A 9,183-nucleotide genomic window follows, 5' to 3' on the forward strand; every position below is an offset into this window, starting at 1 on the left:
ACGGCTCTCTCGTAATCGAGACGACGCTACGCGGCTAAGCTCCTACGGCTTCTTCTTCTTCTTCTTCTTCTTCTTCGGGTGGTGCTGGCTGCTGCTCGATGCTCGATTCTGCGACGATTCATCGAGCGCGCCGATCTACAGACCGATCATCGCTTCGTTCGTTAGACGTGACTTATAGGGGGGGAAAGGGGTTTTTGATCCTCCAGGATCAACTGTCGAGCAGACATGCATCGATCATCGGTTTCCGCGTGGACGACTTGTCCGGCAGGGTATCAGGGGTCAAGTGAACTTGATTGCGATTCCGTCTTTCGCTAGGAAGCATTGAGCAAGGCCGTTTCCTAACTCGTTTGCGTTTCGAAATTCGATGTATAATCGTCAGGTAACTATGTAGACCGATGGGGATTTCATCGAACGATATGAGTTGCTCGATACAAAAAAATTAGGGTATAATTTGCGCCGAAGGTGCAACTTGCGTTATCCTTACTCTCAATCGACGGATCCCCTGTTATTGTTTCACTGATTTACGCTCTATCGTCGCGGATCTCCTTTCGAAATCCCGAGGGGCATCGTGAAGATCTTGCAATCGATGCTGCGCGCTTTGCAAAGTTCCAAGCACGCTTTCTCGCGATGGCCTTGGCTCGACATTACGCGAACAGGATTCGAATGAATTTGATTACCGCCGCGTCAGCATTTTCTCAAGTTACTCGAGTGAGCACTTGTAAATCTCGGCATCGTGTGTAGATAGGCCAGGTACTACGGTACCTCTCCTTGATTCACCCCCTTGACTTTTCAACCGTGGAAAGTCCCTGCTTTATCACTATACATAACGACCTTGCACATTTTAAGGTTCCTTTGGGTTATCAAATTGAGTCGATCGATCACGACCTTTCAGCTGCTGCCGTTTTGCAGGAAATCGTGTATTTCGATAATGCGCGCGCGTAGCAGCCCCGCGCACATATATGAAAAATCGTCGAGAAGGCTGGTGATCCTCGCACGCGTTAGAAAAGTCGCGTGCTATTTTCGAAATTGTTAATCTGTTGATCCCAAGTTAGGCCTGTCGTTCGTTTTCGTTTATTTTTTCTTTTTTTTTTTATATCGGTAAGGCGCACGTTGTGATATTTGAACGACGGATATCGAGTCAAAGGAATTCGATATCGCGTATGTTAAACTTACATGACAAGCAGATCGACGTGACACGATTGTTTCTATCCTCTACTTGATGATTCACCAGCTTTAAGACTGACCGTAAATTATGCTAAAGGAAGCCACAATTGTCAACATTTTCTTCGCTAAAGAAGGCGCTTTTCATCCGAGATTGTTGGCCGTTGCGCTATTACTATCGTCAGGCATTCGCAATCAACAGAGCGGTCGAGACACTTGACGATTTGCCACGCGCTCCAGATCGATCCACCGAGGTGTCTGTCTCTACCGGAAGAATAAAATACTTAACGCACTCTTGGAGATTCAAAATCCGTGCGAGCCTCCGCCGGTGAATCCTGACAGCGTCTTGACGCGATCTACCTGTCGTCCCACCTGGCTCCTGCGCCGAAGTATCATTCGCGGTAACACTAAACGGGTCTGCCTTAACACCAGCTCATATCCGCAACTGGTTGCCGAATTCTTGGCATCTCGACATCGGTTGTGCCGCGATCCCGAAATTCCCGTCGCACGCGCGACTCCTCGTCGTGGTACCAATAATCGATCCGCCGCTGTCGATCCTTCCTGAATACATGGAACACACACACATACACACGCACACATACACCGGTCGCCACGACTGGATCACGATGATCCTGTTGATCCTACGATCTTAGAAGAAGAACGGTGTCGCGATGAAGGTGCGACGGACCGGGGGACCAGGACAGATGTTCGCGGGGCCTCCTCCTCCTCCTCCTCCTCACGCGTACGAGCACCAGCGGCGTTCCTGGCGAATGCCGTCCGCCTCGCGGATCGCGGGTTAAAGCGTGACTATTCGACCACCTCGGCGAGGAGTCCTCGACAGGACAGGCCGTGGTCCGAAGCGACAGGGCGGGGTTCCAGGCGCGCATGAGCGACGGGTACAACCCCTCGCCCTCGTACCCCGTCGTGCCACCCCCGCGATGCATTCTCCTTGTTTACGCTTCTGCCTGTCCCGCCTTGCTTCTTCTACGGGATGTCCCGAAGCCACCGTGTGATGTTTTAGCAACGATCGAAACTCATTGACACACTCATGTCAATTTCTCGAGACGAGATATAATTTCGCGAGAACGGCTTCCGCATTTTTATCAGAAAATGCACTTATTGCGTTTACAGGAAAGAAAAATGCAAGAGAAGTTACCTGATTGTGTATGTTGTCATTATGTTCGTTTGAAACGTCGAGTTTTAGGGATAAATTCGAAAAAAAAAAACATTGAAACTTTACGTAAAAATTCTGAAAATGTTTAAATATTTCCAAAAGAAAAAGTAGGAAAATGTAACTGAATTTAAAATGTTAAAAGTTGATTCAGAATTAAAAGCTTGGAACATTGAATTAGGAAATATTTTCTGAATTAAATTAAGATGATTAAATTTTGTTTAATTATGTTTAATTTATAAAAAATGAGTTTATTCTCAATCGCTTGTAGTTTATTTTTAAAAGAATTGATATTTTGATCATTATTTTAAAAAGAGGTTTCTTCCCTAACAAATGGGAAGTCTTCAAAATATTACCCGATAGATCTGGGACGCTACGTATATGTCGCGAGCAAGCAAGACTTTAACGCGCATTCTGTCTTTTTCCTCTTTTGGTGTTCTACATATTATTGTCTTTTAATTATGTTCCGTAATGAAGCCAATTTTTTAATCGTGGCGTCTTAACTCTTTCGCATCACAGCGTGTGGATAGATGTTTTAAGGCTTTTTAAAAATTGTTTGACGGACGGAAGTTTAATATAGTTGACGATCGAATTTGCATAAATTAAGAGAGGTAATCCATGACACAAAAACTATCAAAGTTATAATGAATGTTTTAAATATTTTTAATTTAACAAGAAAATATAATAACAATTCAGCATTATAAAATCAGTTCGTGAAGGATTTTGTGAGTCGTTGGGATGAATTAAAACACTCGCTTTCATTAATCATAATTTAAAATTAAAATGGAAACCCAAGCGGAGCAAAAAATCATCATGACATTAAAATGGCGTCCGAGAGAATAACTCCAAAATGACTATTAAAAATCACTTTTCGATCAGTCACGATTCTTTTAACGTTATTTTTACGTTATTGTGACTTGTTGTTTTGCTTGGAAAAGAACCATTACACAGTCTTATTGTTGGTGGTCTATCGATCTCGTCTGTCTCCACTTTTATTTACGGGCCTCCTGAAAGTAAACTCCTACGTGCAGAGTCTACATTTGCTGCAAAGTAAATTTTATTGAGCACTATATGATGTTATATACTGGTAGTTTCCAAAATCATAGCGGTAAATGAGGCTGGGACGAGCGATCTACTTCTCTCCAGAGAGTCGTCCTAATTGTTACGTGTATGTCATAGCAACAACATGATCCTCGCAAGAGCATACCTAATAATCAGCTGTCGAGCGCGGCGTTGTTACCGATCGTCCTAGATCGTTCAAGCTACGACCCTAATTCGCCACTTGAATCGCGATACGAATATCCGACGACCACTCGAGAATTTATTATAACGCTTAGCCCGCGCGTGCTTCTGTGCACAGATTGTGAGATCGGATCGCGCTTCCGTTCACGGCCGAACCTCCGGTGATTTAGGTGACGGGTCGGAAACATTAGGTCACACCTATCATCGACTGATAGCGACGACTCCGAGGAACGCGTGTCAGCATACTTATTGAAGTTCACGCTGGATACCCACGTCCTACGTTGATTGATGTGTATGCCGTAAGTTCTTAAAGTTGCGATAAACTTGAGCTCAAGCTTCTTAAGCTACCAAAGTTTTCAGCAAATTAGTTTTTACACATAATCTTCCGCAGTACGGTATTACAAGCAGTAATTTTTTATTCTTCTATGTTATACTGACTTGGTTTCGAATATATAATTAGTAATGATTTTTATAATGATGTATAGTCATAGTCAAAGTGTTGACTGATGTGAGTAACGTATACACTTACTATAGTTTACTGTAATTAATGTATGCATTTATCAACAAACTTAACACTTTGACTGTGCCAAAATATGCTAAAAAAATTTATTAAAATTTAATAAACATTTGTTTAAATTGTATTATCTAAACGTTTATTTACAATAAATAAATATTTATCAAAAATTTATCATTAAAAAATAATACTTAATCAATAAAAATCAATAGTTTTCATATTAAATAAATATGTTTATATTTAGTAAATATATCTAGTTAATATTATTTAAACACACAAATATTCATTAAAACTTAATATATTTTTTTCAATATAATATATCGTAATAGATTTTAGGAAATAAAGATATTTTTTTTTATAAAATGTGCATATTATATTTTGAAAAATATGTTTTCTTAATTAGATAAATTTTATTTGTATAAATTAACTACATTTAATTTTTGTCCTATTATATTATAGTACATAGACATAACAGACATGAAAAAATATAATACTGTGAATAATATATGTATATATATACAGGATGTGTCCTAAGTACGTTAAAAGATTTTAAGAAATGAATCTCTCTTCTCACACACACACAAATTCGGGATGAAAATTTTATATGAAGTTTGACCATATGTCGATATCAATGAAATCGCTTAGTTTCGAAGATATATGGTTTCAAGTTGAAAAAAAATTTCGAAAATCATTCGAGTTATTTTGATGAAACTTTGTATGTTTTAAAAGACATAATGCCTCATCTTTTAAAATTATACAATTTTTTTTATTCAATCTAGGACAGATTCAAGGATAAACGGATACGCTTATTTACGAAAAAAATTGAAATTCCACTAAATTTTCCTATGTTTGAAATTTTTTTTATAATAAATAAGATAAATCGGCAGAAAAAAGATTGTTGATAGAATATGCCATTTCTGAGATCATTACCTTTTAATCAAATAAAACTATTTTGCAATGTATAACAAATTTAAATTAATTTTTTGTTGGAAATGATTTTTATCGCAAATATTAAAGAGATCTACAAAATTTTATCAAAATAATATCCCGAATGGTTTTCGAAATTTTTGGGAAAAACGCATTTTTTTTTCTTTAAAAGATATGTGATGTTAAAGTTGAAAGTTGTTTTGGATTGGTCATATGAAGCTTTTGTCTTGAATTTGTGTGAGAAATCACTGTTAAAATCTTTTACTTCGGACACACCCTGTATATGCAGAATAAAGTATTTAAGAAAACATTTTAGAAAAAAATATTTCAGACAAAAATTGTATCGTCTCAAGGAGGAATAATGATGATGAAATTATTGTAAATTTTTGAAAAAAATTAATTTTTCAAGATTACAAAAAGATTCTCACTGTTTTTTTTTTAACGGAATTATATAATTTTTTTTAACACATAATACATTTCTCTAATTATTCTATACATAAAAGTATTGAAATAGAGTTACCAAAAAATCGGGGGTTAAGCAGGAAAACTCTCGAACCTCTATACTATCCAAGGCAGAGCATTGTAGACGATTTCATCTACCTGAAGTGGGTAATATCATGCAAAGATGCGAGCTGCATTCCTGAGATTAAACGAAGAATGGCCAAAGACGTCGATGACTATAGGCTTGAGAATGAACATCTGGAGGAATCAGAGAGTCTCTGGCAGGACAGAAATCTGTCTTGTTCAAACTTCGATCTTTCCCATATTTTTCTACGAAGTGGGGACTTAGACTATTCGAGCAAGAGAGAGAAAGGATCAACGCGTTTGAAATGTGGTGTTGGGCGAATGCTGCGGATTCCATGGACCGTCAGACGTACCAATGACGTATTCATTCTTTCAGAGCTTGGAATAAAAGATCGAATATATCCACTGTATGCTACAAACACATACTATACTATATCCCACTTCAACCACATAACTAGATGCGAAGACGACAGTCTTGAAAAATTGATCATTGGCAATATCAAAGAAAAAAGAGCACGAGGCCCATCCTCAACTAAATAGACAGATCAACTAAAAGAAAAAAATTTTTCCAGCACGATGAGGATAGCCACGGGCAGAAACCGATGGAAATAATTTATACGCTCCCAAATGGTTACATAAATGGAGATTTCAATCATGAAGGACCGACGAGAGAGAGAGAAAGATAAAAAATAAGTATTTTACAAGATATTTTATATTTCATATCAAAATGTGCCTGAATAAAGTATAAAATATATCTTAAACTGTATTAATTTTTTGATAATCGATAATCATATATGGGTGCTTTCAAGCAGAAGCACAAATCGACACAACAGTCATTTTGTCCTTGTTCAATAATCAGTAAGAAACAAGGACGGAATGACTCTTGTGTCAATTTGTGTCTCTTGCTGGAAAGATCCCATTATGTACAACTGTTATACCTGAATACTTTTATGCATAGAATAATGAGATAAATCAATTGATAAAGAAAACACTTAATTGCTTTATAAAGAAATTATGTAATTTGCAATATACACATCCTTTTTGAAAAACACCTACGTGTCATCTTTATACCAATTGATTCATTTTATATCATTTTATGCATAAAAGTATTAAGGTAATGTAATCATCAAAAAATTAATAATGTTTACACCCGAGATATTTTACACTTTACATCAAAATACGCACATCAAAATAAAGTACAAATAAAACAGCTTTTGAACTTTTGATTTTTCGATATCTTTATCTTAATATTTTTATATACAGTTAGAAGAATATATTATTATATTACAATTAGAAGAATATATCATTATATTAAAAGAATTATATAATTCCATTTAAAAAATAGAGATGACTTTTTGTAATTTTGAAAAATTCGATTTTTTTAAAATTCGTTTTACCATTATTTATCCCCCTTTATACGATACAACTTTCATCTGGAACATTTTTTCTAAAATCTTTTTTTCCAAGATATTTAATAATGAATTTGATTGGATGCACTAGTGCATATTAAAGTTGTTGTATTGATTTAATCTGTGTAAAAGTAAAGTACAAATATTCGAACTAAATATAAAATATAGATTTTACTTAATATCACAATAAAATGTATTGAGGATTTCATAGTTTAATTCATTTTTACATTTATATTAAATATATTTTTTTATGTTAATTTGTGTAGGACAGTTTTAATATGCATCCAACTGAATTCGCTATAAGTGTTTCAATTTAAGTACCTTGTACTCTGTATATTAAGTATCCTATTTTAATTTCCCCATGTAAATACCTTAAAACACGTAAGATACAAAAAAATGTTTTTATATTGTTTTTTTTTTAGATTAGATAGAAAAGCCAAAAAGATAGAAAAGTCACCTTCACTTTTTCAAATGCAATTATTCATACAATTGCATTTGATGCATGATTTTTTGTACATAATATGATTCCTCTAATTATTCTGCATATAAAAAAATATTAACGTAAAGATATTAAAAAATCAATAATCAAGTAATAATTTGTATTTTATTCTGGCATATATTGACATAAAATGTTAAATATTTCGTAAACTATTAATTTTCTGATAATCGTACTTCAATACTTTTATGAACAGACTAATGAGATGAATCAATTATTATAAAGAAAATATACAGGTATCTTATAAAAATAAAAAAAAATATCCATTTTATAAAATACATATATATATATTTTTTCTACTATTTGATTTATCCCGATAAAAAATTTTTCATTCATGAGTATAAATATGTAAACATACATAAACACGCATAAATATTCATAAACATATATAATTATATATGAAATATGTCCGTACATCCTTTTTTCTTTTGTAAAATTATTTTTCAGTGTAATAGAAATAATGATAGTAATGTGAAAACTTTAAAAATAATTTAAAAAATTATTTTTAAATCATTTAAAAAATTATTTTTACACAATTTGTTTTAGAAAAAATCAAGTTTGAAGAAATGTAAAAAAATTATTTGTGTATAATTATATATGAAATTATGCATAATTATGTATGAACAATTTTTTTTACATTTTTTCAAACTTTTTTTTTCCAAAACAACCAATGCGAAAATTATCCTTTTAATCATTTTTTATGTTTTCACATTACGATTATTATTTCTATTACACTAAAAAGTAATTTTACAAAAGAAAGAAGGATGTATGAACATGTATGGACATATTTCATATGTAATTATACATGTTTATGAATATTTATGCGGGTTTATGTATATTTATACATATTTATACTTATTCATGCATGAAAAATTTTTTATCTGGATCTTATTATTCTATTCATAAATATGTGGGCAAACAATTTTTTATAGCATAAACAACTCTATTTTTTCTTTACATTAATTGATTCATCTCATTATTCTGATCATAAGAGTATTAAGAAAGTATTATAAAAAAATTAATAGTTTATGAAATATTCAATATTTCGTGTCAATGTATGCCAGAATATAAGGTATATATAAAATATCTCTATTATATCTCTAGTAGATATAAAATATCTCTATAGTAAACTTCGGTCTTATATGATATTATATATCTCGCTACATTAATTATACTTTTATGTGCAAAATAACTAGAAAAATTAAATTATATTAAAAAATTACATAACTTCATTTAAAAAAGTAGACGAGATGATCTTTATGTTTTTTTAACGCCTCCACCTAAAAAAAACCAACATGACTAAAATACGTCCCCTTTGAAACTATTCCACTTTCATTAAAAATATTTTTTCATATTTTACGTATTTTTCGAGATATTGCCTCGAGCAATTAAAATGGAACACCCTGTATATATAATCTTCCATCTTTTTATATCTTTTTTCGTTATAACAGGTAACACGATCTCATGAGGAAACAGGGAATACGAATGAGAAATCGGTCGCATGCAGCAGCCTCAACTGTTGCGCTGCTATTGGATGATCTAAAGGAATACACCAATAGCAGCGAGCGCTCACGGAATCGCTCTGCAACAGTTTAATCTGTTCTCTATGGCTGAGTTTCCATTGAGCGCGTCGTCCGTCGCGTCATGACGCGACGCGAAAGAGAGAAAGATAGCGGTTGTGTACATATATAAACTTCACTCTTTCTCTCTTTCGCGTCGCGTCGTGACGCGATGGACG

Source organism: Trachymyrmex cornetzi, unplaced genomic scaffold, assembly GCF_001594075.2.
Source record: "Trachymyrmex cornetzi isolate Tcor2-1 unplaced genomic scaffold, Tcor1.1 scaffold127, whole genome shotgun sequence".
Classification (NCBI taxonomy): Eukaryota; Metazoa; Arthropoda; class Insecta; order Hymenoptera; family Formicidae; genus Trachymyrmex; species Trachymyrmex cornetzi.